Source organism: Ambystoma mexicanum, chromosome 1q, assembly GCF_040938575.1.
Source record: "Ambystoma mexicanum isolate Mex_15411 chromosome 1q, UKY_AmexF1_1, whole genome shotgun sequence".
Taxonomy (NCBI): domain Eukaryota; kingdom Metazoa; phylum Chordata; class Amphibia; order Caudata; family Ambystomatidae; genus Ambystoma; species Ambystoma mexicanum.
In genome coordinates, this window is record NC_090922.1 from 485455033 (window position 1) to 485470150 (window position 15118).

Here is a 15118-nt window from a genome sequence, read left to right on the forward strand (position 1 = left end):
TGCGGCGGCCTGGTGCGGCGAGGGGGATCTAGCTGCCACTGCGGGGAGTCCCGTGGGAGTGCCGAGACTCACCAAGACAGAATGAACCCACAGCCTGGAGACCTCAGTGAGGGGGGAGAGTGGTTCCTGAGGCAGCGGCCACCCGGCGGCCTGACTAGAGGTAGGTGGACCTCACAGTCGGAGCGGCTGGAGCTGGAGTGCCGGGGGTACGGCGTGGGGGTACCTGCTTGCCTACCGGCTCCCACTGCACGGCGCCTGCCCCTGGAAGCCCGCTCGGGACAGCGAGCTGTGATCGGGGAACCGGCGGGCCCTGGCGGGAGAGCACCCCCTGCAGCCCAGAAATCGCACAGGGGCTGGGGGGCTGGATCGAGCCTCCGGCACCGCCGGGCCGGCCTCGCTGGAGCTACAGTGCCCGGCCTCATGCCCGCCAGGCTGGAGCTTGGTCGGTGGGAGCCGGGATATCCTGGGATCGGAGCCGACACCCGAGCGGCAGAGGACTTCACAGAGCAAAGCCCTGGTGAGTGCTGGGGAAGCAGGGGGCGCAGCAGGAGGAACCCCGGTGCCCACCAGGAGAACATCTTCGTTTTTGAGACTTGGAGGGAGGCCCCAAAAGCCTGTGAGCGAGACACCACATTATTGCAGAGGCCTTTCACCCTCTAGATGGCCCAACTGACCACCTTGCATTAAAACTCATGAGCCTGGCCCCTGTATGCCTCCCTCCTCATGCTCCTCCAACTGCTTTGTGAAGAAAATCAAGAGACCCCAGTGATCTCCCCAAGGAATGCCCAAAATAGCGGCTAAAAAGAAGGCACATGGCATACAGGCCTATCTGGCACCACAGCCTGTGGACCCACCCGCTACAAGCACAATCATAGCTGAAATCCACCCAGCTTTATCCCCAAACCTGGGTTAAAACATGGTTGTGTCCAGGGATGAATTGGAGGGATTGCTTAAGTCCTTCAAACAAGACCTCACCCAAGAGATCAAAAAGGAAATCAAGACCTCCAAGGAATCGCTGGCCCAGTCTCTCGCGGACCTCACCTCCCACCTTGGGGGGCTGTAATCCAGAGTTAACGATCTAGAAAACGTAACTTGTGTGCAATCTCACGACAATGAAGCTTTAGCAAAAAGGGTGAAGGTCATTGAGGAGCACCTAGAAAAAATATGGGCAAAGCAGGGCGACTTGGAAAATAGGTCGAGACGGAATAATGTGCGCCTCCGTGGGGTCCCCCCGCAGATCCCTGAACGGTTCCTGGCTGATTATGTAGGGACACTGTTCAGATCCCTCCTTGAGCTTCCACCAAATGGAGATTTAAAGCTAAACAGAACCCACCGGGTGTACTCATCAGCCCAACTGAGAAAGAATCTGCTAACAGATGTGCTCACTCGGGTACACTTTTTTCGCCAGAAGGAGATCATGGCAGCGACCAGAAACTCAGACTCAATATAATTCCAAGGCGCGAAGGAACAACTCTTCCAGGACCTGGCCCCCTATACCTTAGCATGCAGACGGCGGCTGCAGAAACTAACATCCTGGTTAAGGGCCCGAAAGATCCGCTATCGCTGGGGGTTTCCATGCAAGTTGATCTTTGACCTCCATAACCAACACTATGTAATTACCTCTGAAGAACAAGCGAGAAATCTGATGTCGGAAGCGCCTGAAAATGATGATCTGAATCAGCAAGTCCAGGAGGTGAATGGGACTACCTCACTCCCCCCGCCAAAGGCCGGGCGTGGGAAGACCAGGCGCCGGCTCCAGTCCGCAGCGATCCCACGCCAGGAATCCGGACTATCGAAAGCCTCCAAGACCCCAGAAGGATCGCCTCTAACCCCTTCACAACCTTAATGAGAGGATACGACCACCTCCTGGTTCCCGGCATGGCCCTGATGCTCTCTTGCAAGGAGGACTTTCGCTGCCCGGGCGGGAGATACTGGGTATCTGTACATGCCTCTTACTCCTCCCGAGCTATGCCCAAGGACACTTTGTCTGCTGCCTTGTGCCGAGGAACCGGGAGGGTTTGGCCCATCGCAACGTACATTTCAAAGCACTGCAGTTCCCCAACGCTTTTGAATATCTGTTTAGACCCATCTCAGGGCAATAGAAATATCCGTTAATTGGCTGACTTGGGCGCCTGAGTGGATGGCGCCCGACATACATAATACCTGGTTAAAGTTGACTCTGGGATTAGGAATAGCACAATCTTTGATGATAATAACTTGCTCATTATGTATTATGTGTTTTTACACTGCTCCTTTTTTTTAATCTAACCCGAAGCCATTAGACTGGAGTTATGTTTTCACTCACCGTAGACCTTTCCCGTATTGCACCGCAATGATTTGTTTGAGGAAGTATCCTACCCCTGGTCTCTTCAGGCGGGCTTACTTAAAGCAAAAACCTGAGCAACCTTACCATGGCAACCCCGAGTTATAGATACATCTCCCTTAATGTGCAAGGCCTGAACTCCCCTCTGAAACGGAAAGCACTTCTCCATGGATTGAATTTCCTATTTCTTCAGGAGACCCATTTACAACCTGACGACGAATTCTGTCTGAATGATAGGCTCTATCCCACCAAATTCTTCGCCTCAAGTGGGATGAAGAAACAAGGAGTTGCCATGCTGGTGCGCAAGGGGATTTCCTTTAATACCTTGGGGGTGGTCCGGGATGAAGAGGGGAGGTTCCTGCTGGTCAATGCCATGCTAGATGGTTGTAAAATCACTCTGGTATCCATCTACGCCCCAAACGCTAAACAGGACCTGTTTTTCATGACATTGTCGAAAGCCTTACTTGATCATGCAGAGGGGGAAATGATCTTGGACAGGGATTTTAATGCAGTGATAAACCCTCTAGTGGACAAAACGCTACCGCCAACTTTAAACGATAGGAACAACTTCAGGGCTCTCACTTCTCTGTTGAAGGAACACTCTGAAGTGTGGAGACACTGCCATCAAAAGGAGAGGAATTACACTTATTTCTCAGCAGTGTATGGGGGGATTCTCAAGGTTGGGCATGTTTTTCATCTCAGACTCACTCATCCAGAATGTATTAGACATGGATATACGCCCCAAGGCTCTTGCATATCACTCCCCACTTTTATTGTCCATAGCCCCTTCCCGAGCTACCCCTCCTACGAAACCCCCCTGGAGGCTATACGATTTCCTGCTCGATGACCCAGCGATCTGTGCCCATATTAGTGAATCCATGGAATTATATTACAGAGAGAATGATACTGGCGATGTGAGCTGGGGTACGGTCTGGGAGGCAAGCAAAGCAGTGATAAGGGGACACTTTATAGAATAGGCTGCACAATGGGGGAGGGCCAGGAGATTACTTCAGGAGCACTTGAAGGGGGAAGCACGTAGACTAGAGGAAGTGCACAAGAGGAAACCTTTACGGCACTCATTGAGGGATCTACGTATGGCTAAGAAAGCGCTCGAGGCACACCACATTGGCAGGGCGGCCTATTGTATGATGCGTACCAAGCAAATTTTTTATACAAGGGGAAACAAGGCTAATAAATTACTAGCTGCCAAACTGCGGAAGCAGACAAAGCAAAACAGGATAGAGTTCCTGCGGGATAAGACAGGCAAAGGCACTTTCTCTGAAGTGGGCAAATGCCATATTGTAGAGGAATTCTTTAGGGAACACGTGGCCCCGCATAGGGGGGACTCGCAATCCGCCGAGGATTTCATAACCAAGTCTGACCTCCCACAGCTGACACAATTCTTACAAGAATCCCTGGAAGCCCCAATATCCGCAGAGGAAGTTGAACTAGCGATTAAATCACTCCCCATTGGCAAGGCTCTGGGCCCAGACGGATTCACAAACAAGTTTTATAAAACCTTCTGTAAGGAGCTCACACCACACCTCACAAAGCTATTTAATGATATATGGGAAACAGGCTATGTTACACAATCTATGGCAGAATCGAATACAACCCTACTTCAACCGGGAAAGGACCCGGCAGAATGTGCATCCTACCTGCCCATAGGTTTGCTCAATACTGATGCCAAGCTGTTTAGGAAGATTATAGTGCGGCTGCTGGGGGAGGTATTACCTACACTAATAGATAGGGACCAGACGGGCTTTATCCAGGGCCGATCGGCCCACAACAATATTCGCAGAGCAATGGACCTAATAGCTCTAGCCCCCTCCATTCCAGGTCCCCTCTCGCTGCTATCCTTAGACGCCCATAGGGCATTCGATAGTATGGCGTGGGACTATCCGCAATTAGTCTTGAAGGGCTTTGGCCCACAATTTTCCAAACCGGTCCTTTCCAACTTCCGGATCCCCTCCACCCGAATACGAGTCAACTCCCAGTGGACCTCTCAGATACCCCTCGGTAAGGGGACCAGGTAGTGGTGTCCCCTATCACCACTGGTCTTCGCGCTAGCGATGGAACTCTTAGCCCAACACATCCACCTTCACCCGGAAATTCAGGGGTTTGAGGTGGGAGACCAGTGCCACAAAGTTGCGCTCTATGCGGATGATGTGCTCTGTTTCCTAAGGGAGGCTCAGGCCTCGGTCCCCCCATGTTAGGCAGAATCCTGTGCAGTGCCCTTAGGGACCACTACACACAATTAAGACTACAGGTGGCAATACAAGTTTTACCTCTGGTACAAGCCTGTACTACTATGTCAGAGTGGTAGTAGTTGCGGAGCAGCCAGGCTTATCTTAAAAGTATATGAGCAGTAGCAGAGATTACACAAAGGGACCACAATTACTGTGACTCAAGCAAACACTGACTCAAGGCATCAGGTAAAAAATAGAAGTACATTTATTTTTAAAGCGTTCGTTATAAACACAACACTTCTACTAAACTCAAATAAAAACCACACGTTAAATATACCACAACTAACCAATTCAATTTGTACAGTAAGTCTCAAGGTAAGTACCATGTGTTTGAATGAACCGGTGTTACGAACAAAACACGTTACCGCAAATACGATTGCGATCACTTTTTGACAGTTCGGTCTACTAAATAAATGCATATCCGTGACATGAAATGCTACCGGGGCAAAAACACACTTAGCACCTGATCTACCCAGAGGGAGTTGGAGGCAAAAATCACAGGCAATATTTTGGTTAGGCAGGCGGAATCAAGAAACACTCCGAGACAGGAGTTCAAAAGTCAAAGGGCCGGAGCCAGGGTCGAAAGACACCGGGGCCTGTTGCCTAAGATCACACAGTCAGACAGTTCACGATTCAACGTAGCCAAAAGTACTTCGATATTGTCAATATTCGGAAGCAAAAATTATAAGAAGGAGGGAAGACAGGGGCAAGCCTTGGAAGATGAAGAAAAGGGATTCACCCAGTTTCCTCAAGTAGAACACAGTACCTTGTTCCAATGGTGTAGCTGGTGCTCTGGCAGTTGTTCCTGTTGGTTTCCCGCAGACCCACGATTCCTGGAGCTTCGTTGTGAAGGAGGATGTCTAAAGGGGGTCTGCACCACACAGGGATAAAGCCGGCAGCAGCGACGAGGAATAAAAGGTGCGCTCCTTAAAAACAGGAGAGGCTCTTCAGGTGGCTATCCGGACCACTACAGCAGCGTGCAGCGATTTCGACCAAGGAAGAGGATCCTCTGGCTGTAGAAGGTGAGCTGGTTATCCCCACCAAGCTCAAGGGAAGAAGACTCCGGACTGGATCTTCTCTAAGTCGTTGAAGGGAAGATAGCTCAGGACTGCAGCAGGGCTTCACCGGGACGGGGTAGTTGCAGCAGCCGTCGTTCTCTTCGGTTTCTTGTAGTTCCAGTGGCGACTCTGACTTCTAGCCTAAGAGACCTGCCTTTTATGCGAAAAAACTCCATTCACACAGCCTGGCTGTCAATCACCCAGCAGGGTGGTTGTCCAGCCCGGACAACTACCCTGCCCAATCATGACATAGTGCGACTTGGGTTTCCTAGGATACCCTGTGCAGGGGGTGACTACACCCCTCCCTCAAATTCAGCCCACCTAGACACCCAGGTGCCTTGAGGAGGGCTTCTGAGCAGAAGCCCGCCAAAAGACAGTGAACAAAGACGGCGAACCTAGTTTGCCACGCAAAATAAAACACAAGAAGGACTTTAACAGAAAGAAATGGCGAATAAACCCAACCGGAGCAAAAAGAAAGACGATTTGGTCAAGCGGGTTTATGTTCGAGGCTAATATAATAGCCAAGAACAGTACCACGTTTATATAATAATCGCGGTAGAAACGTTAGGGTAGATACCACTGCCACCAGCCAAGTCTAAGGGCCTCATTACACGGTAGGCGGTGAGCCATGGCGCTATTAGCGCCATGGCTCATGCCGGTAAAATACCGGCACCGCCTTGGCGGAAAGGGGATTTACCTCCCCATTCCAAGGTTGGAGGGGCGGTAAATCCCCTTTCCGCCATTGCCCTTCCCCATTCCCATTTCTGCCCCATAGGGCTCTATGGGACTGGGGAAAGCGCTAATTACGCCACCGCAATTTTGCGGTGCCGTAATTAGCTCCGAGGTCCTTTAGCGGGTTGGATTTTAACGCCTGCAAGAAGCAGGCGTTAAATCCTCCAACCCGCAAAGGGACCTCGTAGTACGGCGGTAAGGGTTAACGGTCACCGTTGCCATTAACGGTGACCGTTAACCCTTACCGCCGTCCGTGTAATGAGGCCCTAAATGTTAAGAGCGAAACAATGCTCTAGGAAGTACAGATAAAAAGGGATATGAATTAACCCTTTCCAGTACTCCATGGAAGATGGGGTGTACTGGATCTGTGGTAGATTGACTAACTAAACTTAATGGTAACTTTACCATTTTCTGGGGGATGGTAGTCGCCTCAGAAATGGAGTCGAGGGAAGTCTCAAAGACAACCCTGTGCCACGGCACTGAAGGTGCTGTGTGACACACAAAAAGAAGAGGGCTACTGAAGTGGTGTACTTCAGAGTCCACAATCACAAAAAACAGGTAGAAACACATACCAAAACACAGGTAAGAGTGGGGAAAAAGCTCTCACTCTTACTAAGTGGAAGAAAATAAACTCCAGAAGTCCAGCAAAGCTGCTGGGGGACTCACTAGGTGAGGGAAATTAGCCATAGATGAGAAGTCTCCCTAACACCCCGCTTATGGGTCTGCTTGACCGTTTTGCGCGGATTTCAGGATTCACAATAAATACAACAAAATCGAGTGCCCTGAACTTGTCTGAATCACCACAGGTGTTAAAACACCTTGCAGAACACCTACTCCCTTCGCTGGGGAAATTCCAAGATTACTATCTCGGGGTGCATCTGACTCCGTCCTATTCGGGCCTGGTAAAAGCCAACATTCCCCCATTGCTAAAAGACTTCAAGGAATCTCTACAAAAGTGGGCCCTGCAAGAGATATCATGGCTAGGGCGCATAAGTGCTGTTCAAATGACCTTGCTTCCCTGGCTTCTTTATACATTCCAGGCACTTCCCGTTCAAATTCCAGAGCAAGACTTGCTAGACTTGCAGAAAGAGATAAGCCGCTTTATCTGGCACCGGAAAACGCCTAGAATTCAACGTATGATTCTCACACGGAACAGGCAACTGGGAGGTCTTGGGCTCCCCTCCATCTCAAGATATTACCGAGCAACCCAAATTGCCCCAATCCTAGGCTGGACTAAACCAGTTGACCCCCGCCAAATGGCGAGATATTGAGCAGCTTTTCTCTGGGGCTCCCCTCTCCCACTTCCCCTTCTCCCTCCTTCCGACCACAGGATCCACTCTTCGGTGTTGGGACAGGCATTGCACGATGATGGGAATACCCCCTGGTTTGGGCCCCCTCTCCCCAATCACGCAGAACCCAGCCTTCACTCCAGGGATTCAGCCCAATTCTTACCAAATCTGGTCAGGAACGGGACCTCAGACTACAGGAGCCCTACGCCGACAATGCGCCACTGACCTTTGCCCAATCCAAGGAGAAATTTAACCTCCCAGAGACTGAGAGATTTAGATATATACAACTCTGGCAGTGGATCACCAGCCCGATCATCGAAAAGGCTGCCACTAGGCCCCCTTCAGGCTTAGAGGTAACAGTGTCGAAAGGGCAACGCTCACATAGAGTAGCGACTTGCCATCGTCTCATGTCGGAGAATCTGGGATAGAGCACATAGGTCTTCCAGATACACGACAGTCAGGGAGTGCGCACTCAATATCTGCTACCGTTGGTATTTCTCCCCCCAGAGGCTACACGCAATAAACCCGGACTATCCTGATATATGCTGGCATGGCTGTGAGGCGAAGGGAGACCTAGGGCACCTATGGTGGCACTGTACGGTTATCCAATCCTACTGGTTGGAGATGAGGTCAAAGATCAAGGACATATGCAGAACCCTGCTCCCCATGGACCCGCTAGTAATTCTATTGGATGACACACCAGATGATGGGTCTTACCCACAGTCTGGCCCTAGAGCTTGCCTAATTACACAATTACTTATGGCGGCTCACCTTACGCGAGACGATTTTGGAAAGAACTAGAAGGTCCCCACATCGCATACTGGTGGGTTAAGGTTTGGGAACTTCTCAGAGTGGCAAACTAACGGCTGCAATGGAAAATCGGACAGCCAAATTCACACGCATCTGGGGCCCATTTTTGGACCATGTTGCAGAGAAAGAACACGTTTTTCCAGCCTAGATTGGTTAAATATCTTCTCCAGCCCTGACATACTGCTGATAGGGATGAGGCACCCATTAGACTGAGACGAGGATGGGGCAGGGGGGGTGTTACAACTCCTTGGAGTACAATGCTGTGAAAGATTCATAACTTTGTTGAGTTTATTTATTTATTTATTTATTTCTCTTTCTTTTCTCTCCCACTTTTCTTTAGTTAAGAGCGCTACTGAATATTAGGCTAATATATTCTATTCCCAGGGGATGTTCAAGAAAAATTCTTAATAGATGAATTTAAAGTTGTTAAAATGAAATGTTGATGCATTGTTAATGAGATTAATTGATGTTGTAATCGCAGTGACAAATGATGAATTTTAGCCTTGTTTGGGCACGTTGCTAAAGCCGATACACTGGATGAGTTGCAAAGGTGTTGATTGGATTGATGTGCGGCTCATGTGATTAAGCAATGTTGCCACTGGCTTTGATATTTGATGAATTCAATGTTTGATCGATATTTCAATAAAAAGATTTTGACAAAAAAAAAAAATATCCACCACTGTATGTACAAAGAACCAATGGTCTCTTTTTAGTATTGGACCCGCCCCTGCAATTTTGTTTGCTCCTGCTGTAGTCCATGTAAATGAGTTCTGCTCGTATGAGTATTTTGTTATTTTGTTTTTCCTTACCTGCAGTCCTATTCTTGCGGTATTGGAGGAAAATGACAAATAGGTTTGAATAATCAAGTAATTTAATTTCGAAATTTTGGAAGTAGTTAAACTTAATAATTTACAGTATTTTGAAACAGGAATTTGAAAACACACTGGTACTTTGAAATATGTGCAGTATTTGACCAAATGTATAAATATTGAATACAGACATCGATGAGAATTACTAACCATTGATAATGGCTCAAATTCAGAGATAACCGGAAGCTTGCTTCTTGACAAGAAATCCTATGAATATTATCAAGTGGCTGTTGTAGATTTACCTCGTCTTCTGAAATTATTTTTAAAAAAGGGGTCAGCAACACAAGACATTTTGCTAGCACTGCATTCCATGCTGATGCAGTCAATAGTGTGTGAATATTTCACATATTTTTACAGGAGCACATTTTAACATTAACAAGGTCATTAACAAAGATATCAGGGTAAGAGGCACAGCAACATCTTTGTGTAGTGGAAATCTCAAAGACTAAAACGTCTGTTAAGAATGAGCAATCTTTAAAAAAAATGAAGTTGATTTCTATTATTGTTGCAGATTTTCAGTTATGTATACATTTTGAAATGATGGTCATTAATATGAGAAACAGTCCTGCTCCCTGCTTACTTTTTGGGTGTTGATTAATATTCTGAAAGGCACACTTCTATTCATCCTGTGCACTTTCTTCAATTATGAAAGGCCATTTAAATGAAATTTGCATATGTCACTTTTTGTAAGGTCACTCCCTATGTTGTCTGTTAATGAGCCTGTTTATTTTTTTTTAGAACTTGTGCCTTGTAACTAAGTTTTTTTAATTGCTCAAGTTTTTGTTTTGCCTGCAGATTTGAAAATACATATACTGATAAACCTGTCTCTGTTCCTCATTCACGCCCCTTCATCTCTTGAACACTATGATTTATATTATCATTGGGTAGTGCATGTCTTGGGGTTCGCTGCAAAATTAATTCACTTTCTTACCTTGCCCGATGTCGGGCAGATGGAGGCCATCCATTCTTCATTTGATTTTTTGCATTTTTGTATTTGGAGTTTTCTTTTCTGTTATAAATTCAGGGTTACAAGTCCAAGAATGCAAGCGATAGCAAGGACTATATCAGTATATAGCTTTGGGTAATTTTGCATCAAATTAACTGTGCATAATATACACACAGCAATAAAGATACCTTTTTTGTCTACACCGGATAATAAAGTTGTCTGTGATTTCTTTTAGGTAAACAATGGGTATAACCTGATAAGCACAGATTTAGAAAAAAATGTGACAACCCTGGAGGAACACATCCAGAATCGGACAAAATGAAAATAGGAAACCCTATATATAATTTGAGAAATAGCAGCAGGGCACAACTTTTGCACTCGCCATTAGCCATTGGCTAGTGATATTTAACTCTTGGCAATTAAGAAATGACGTGCTGTGTGGATGTATTCAATTGAGGTGGAAAGTGCCTTTTGTATGGCTGGCTAGTAGCTTGCGACTTGAATTTTTGCCCCAATAGTGATATATAAATATGTTGCTGAGCCCCAACTTGTTGTTATTGCTGAAAAGTTTATGCACTAAGTAACCTAGAAGCTTAGCCTGAAAGCCTCAGCAATTTGTTGTGAAATTGGTCCTAATACAGTTATCTGACAAGCAGGCCTAAGCTAAAACCCTGTTGTACCGACATCCCTTTACCTAACCAAGATGAAGTGGTAAGAAGTGATGTGGTAAGAAGTGATGTAGCATGCTTAATTGTTTAAGCTCAAACTTTGTAAGTCACCGACGGCGTCCATTTTGACATCAAGATCCGGTAATTCAGGGTCTCCTTACCATTCAGAGCTAACTTCAGGAGTTCTGAGACTAATGCAAAGGACTGGTGAAGACAAGGACCTCACCTGTTTGTGCCTTTTCTGGCCTCATAGGGCCAAGGGCCTGGCCCGCTAAAATGCATTTCACCTTCAAACTAATCACTGCTACTGCTACTCACCAAAAGATATCACAATGTGTCTCCTCCCTCCACAGCTAGTCCCCATTCTCACTAGGTTATGAATGGCCAAGTGCCCTAGGCAGCCACGGCAAGCTACCCTAGCGAATCTCATCAATTTTGCCCTCTCGTGTTTCATCAATGCTTACTCAGCAGTCATTCACGCTGCATAGATTTCAGACTGTTAGGCAGAATTATATGCAGTACTCTTTGGGAACACCACACACAATTCAGACTACAAGTGACAGTACAAATTCACCTTTGGTGCAAGCCTGTACTACACAGTAAAAGTGGTAGTGATGGCTGAGCAGCCAGACTTATCTCAAGAGCAAGTGAGCAGTATCAATAGTTACACAAAGGACAGCAATTACTATGATTCAAACAAACACTGACTCAAGGTAAAAGAATATACATTTATTTACACATCAGTTGTATAACATTTCACTAAAGTAAAGCAGTTTAAAAATCACACTCTTAATATACCATACCACTCCCAATAGGTTCCAGACAAGTTAAGCTCACAAATGAAGTCGGAGCAAAATGGCACTCCAGAAATTTAAATTGGAGGGAAAGACCGAGTTAGGTAGAAATTGAACAGCACTAACAGGTAAGTACGCAGGACAATCTAGAAAGAGGAACTACAGTGATGGAATCAAATCAAAAAGGCTTAGGGCCAAAGTCAATAGGACAAAAGTCTTTTGCTCAAGATCACACAGCTCAAGGTAGTTTGCGGTTAAGTCTTTGCCAAGAGTTCCGGACGAAGTTGGTCAGCAGAAAAGTTAGTTTAAAGACTAGGGAAGGACAAGCCCTCGGATTGGAGAAAGATTTCACACACTTCCACCACGGCTGAACGCAATGAACAACCGGATTTGCACAGTACCTTTAAATGGAGAAGAAGCTGTAGCTGAGGCAGACGTTCCTGGCAGTTCCTGCAGGCTCGCGGTTCTTGAAGCGACTGTCGGACTGACATGAAGTAGGAAGACTGGAGGGTCCTGCACTGCCCAGGGAAGAAACCAGCAGCAGAGCAAAGCAACAAATAAAAGGTGCGCCCCTTAAAACCCAAGCAGGGTCCGACCTTCATGGCTATCCGGCACACTGTAGCTCTGTACAGTGAATTCGACCAGGAGGGAGTCCTGGCTTGCAGTTTGGGTGAACTAGTTGGTCCCACCAGCTCAGGGGAAGAAGATTCCTGGAGGATCTTCTCTGTCGTTGGAGTTCGAGGATTTGGACCTGCAGCAGGGCTTCACCGGGCGGTTCAGTCGTGGTAGGGGTCCTCTTCCGTCAGCTCCTCATTGGTTCTTTCGTTCCAGAAGCCCGCGAAAATGACAGTGAACAAAGGAACCAAACCTGGTTTGGTGCGCAGAGTAAAACACGAGAAAGACATTTTCAAAAAGAAATGGCCGATAAATCCAGCCGGAACCGAAATAAAACATATATGGCCTAGCGGGTTAGGCTACCAAGATAGCCTAAAACAATACCAAGGATATTTAAGATAACCGCGATAGGGTAGTACCACCAAAGGCAACACCCTAGACTTACTCTTTACATTATCCCTCTGAATCACCTGTGCAGGCCCTATCCCACTTGACTGGTCTGACCACGCCACCATCCCATTGTCAGACACCTACTAGACTACGGCTCACAAGGTTCAGGCTAAACACCCCCTCACTCAACACCTTCCCGGTCAATGTGCTGAAAGCATACTTTGCAGACTTCCCCAGTGCAGGGAATGCCTCAGGCCTCTTGGAATTATTCAGCAAACGCTCAGACCCCTAGAGAAACTGTGGCGCAAAAACCATGACTCAGGAGATCTCACCAACCTCAAATCGCTCTGTGCAAAGCGTAGGATTCTGATTACCAACGCCAAAGCTGCTTACTACTCCAACACGATTGAGCAGCCTCCAACAAGATCAAAGCCCTCTTTGAAGTAGTAAAGCATTGTACCCAACCCAGAGGTACCAGCAACTCAGGAAAAATGCCATGGAATCAATACATCTTCGACTCCACACTTTCCTTCTCCGTACACATCTCTGACATCTCTAAAAAGTCAGACTTCCTACTGTACCTCCTTAGAGGTACTCTGCCTTTCCTCTCCTTCCCCCAGAAGTTCACTGTCTCCCAAGCTCTCTAGGTTGGGCTACTGTAACAGCCTCTTTGTAAATCTACCTGCCTCCTCTCTCCACCCTCTACAACTAATCCAGAACAGGACTGCAAGACTTGTCCTTGGCCTCAAGCCCTGGGATCGTATCTGTCCAGCTCTGAAATCCCTTCATTGGCTCCCAGTGGATGCAAGGATTAAATTAAAAACCCTCTGTATTGTCCACAAGGCTTTCTGGGGCCTGGGTCCAAAATACCTTCAACTATCCCTCCATAAAGACCTCTCCTCTCCAGCCCTTTGCTCCTCTACTTCTAACTCCCTCAGGGTCGTACGTTTTTCAAAGAAACGAGCTGGGCGTAGATCTGTATTCGGGAGGGGCTTCCCTTTGGAAAAGCCTCCTGGCCACCTTGAAACTTGAAGAGAACCATCTCCGGTTTCGGAAGAACCTCAAGACCGTCCTCTTCGCGTCTGCCTTTTCCCCTCCTCTCCCCTGCTGATCTGTTTTCTCTCTCGGCATCATGCTCCTGGCCACCCTTTGTCCTTCGGGCCCAGGTACCCGCTCATCCTCCTGCACTGCCTCCTGAGCCACCCCTAGCACTGGGATCTGTATCTGTACCTATACAGTCCCCCATTTTTCTTCTGCACTCATCAGCTATATCCTATCTGAGAAATTACGCACTTGCCTCTGTCAGTATTTATTTTATTTATTTATATTGTGCATCTATTTATTACACTTATGATTTATTCTGTTTCTTTTGTGCCGCACTTTCCACTCCTCCCCCTTTTCCCTTTTCCATGCACTTGCGCACTCTTAATGTCACTGGGCCTAGTAAGAGTGTTGTTTTTATTCTCCCTTGTTCTCTTCCCTTTGCTTGATCGCACTTTGAAACACTGTATGAGCGCGATATATATAAAATACCATATCAAAATATAATATCATATCATTTGATTGAAAAAAGACAAAATCCGAGAGACCTTCAAATCAACCTCTCACAGCATTCACATCTCCTGCACCACGGAATGCACACTGCCCCTCTTTACCCCAGATATCATAAAAATGATTGCCTCCCTCAAACCACTTACTCTGATGAAATAATTCTGAAATAACTTTCATAGTTTTCTTGCACGTTGATGATTATGGCCCCTAGCTTGTCCTTGGGATCAGAAATGTCAGCATTCAGGGGCTTGTAATGTGCATGGTTGACTTTTGCAGGGGCTTTCAATTTGAAGAACTGCTAATGTACAGGAATACCAGCTTGCACCGTCTGCTAATTTTGAATCTGCATGTCCTTATGGAGGCCCAATATGAAGGGTTATCTTTTAATATGGACCGCCAATTGAAGGGATGCCATTTTGCAGTTGCAGAGGTAGAGAGTTGCTGGTTTTCATGTTATACTAATGGGCTGGGACCCTGTTTTAGGGAATACTAATGTACATAGCCCCAGCTTATCTGAGATGCTTATGTACACGGCACAGTTCACAAAGGCTGCAAACTCAGCTGCCTGCTATCCGGGGGCTCTTCTGTGAGGGCTACAGTAAAACAAGGGGCAATTAAAATGTGACCGCCTGTCTACAACAGCAGCTAACCTCTCTGCTGCAAGTTTACAGGGGCTCTCAATGTGCAGCAATGGCTGCAGGATCTGGTAGCTTGCAGCACTATTGATTTATCACGACATATAATGTGCAAGGCTGTCTACATTCAGGGGCTGTTAAAGTGCAGTACTGCCAGTCCATATTGATAAGTGCATAGAGCCATATTTC

At 47.0% G+C, this 15118-nt stretch overlaps 1 protein-coding gene across 1 annotated transcript in view; it reads left to right on the top strand.

Annotated features, from left to right (window-relative positions):
* The window catches only part of LOC138529247 (phospholipase A2 inhibitor and Ly6/PLAUR domain-containing protein-like), a 1133868-nt gene that overhangs the window by 519258 nt on the left and 599492 nt on the right, over nt 1-15118 (top strand). The window lies entirely within an intron of this gene.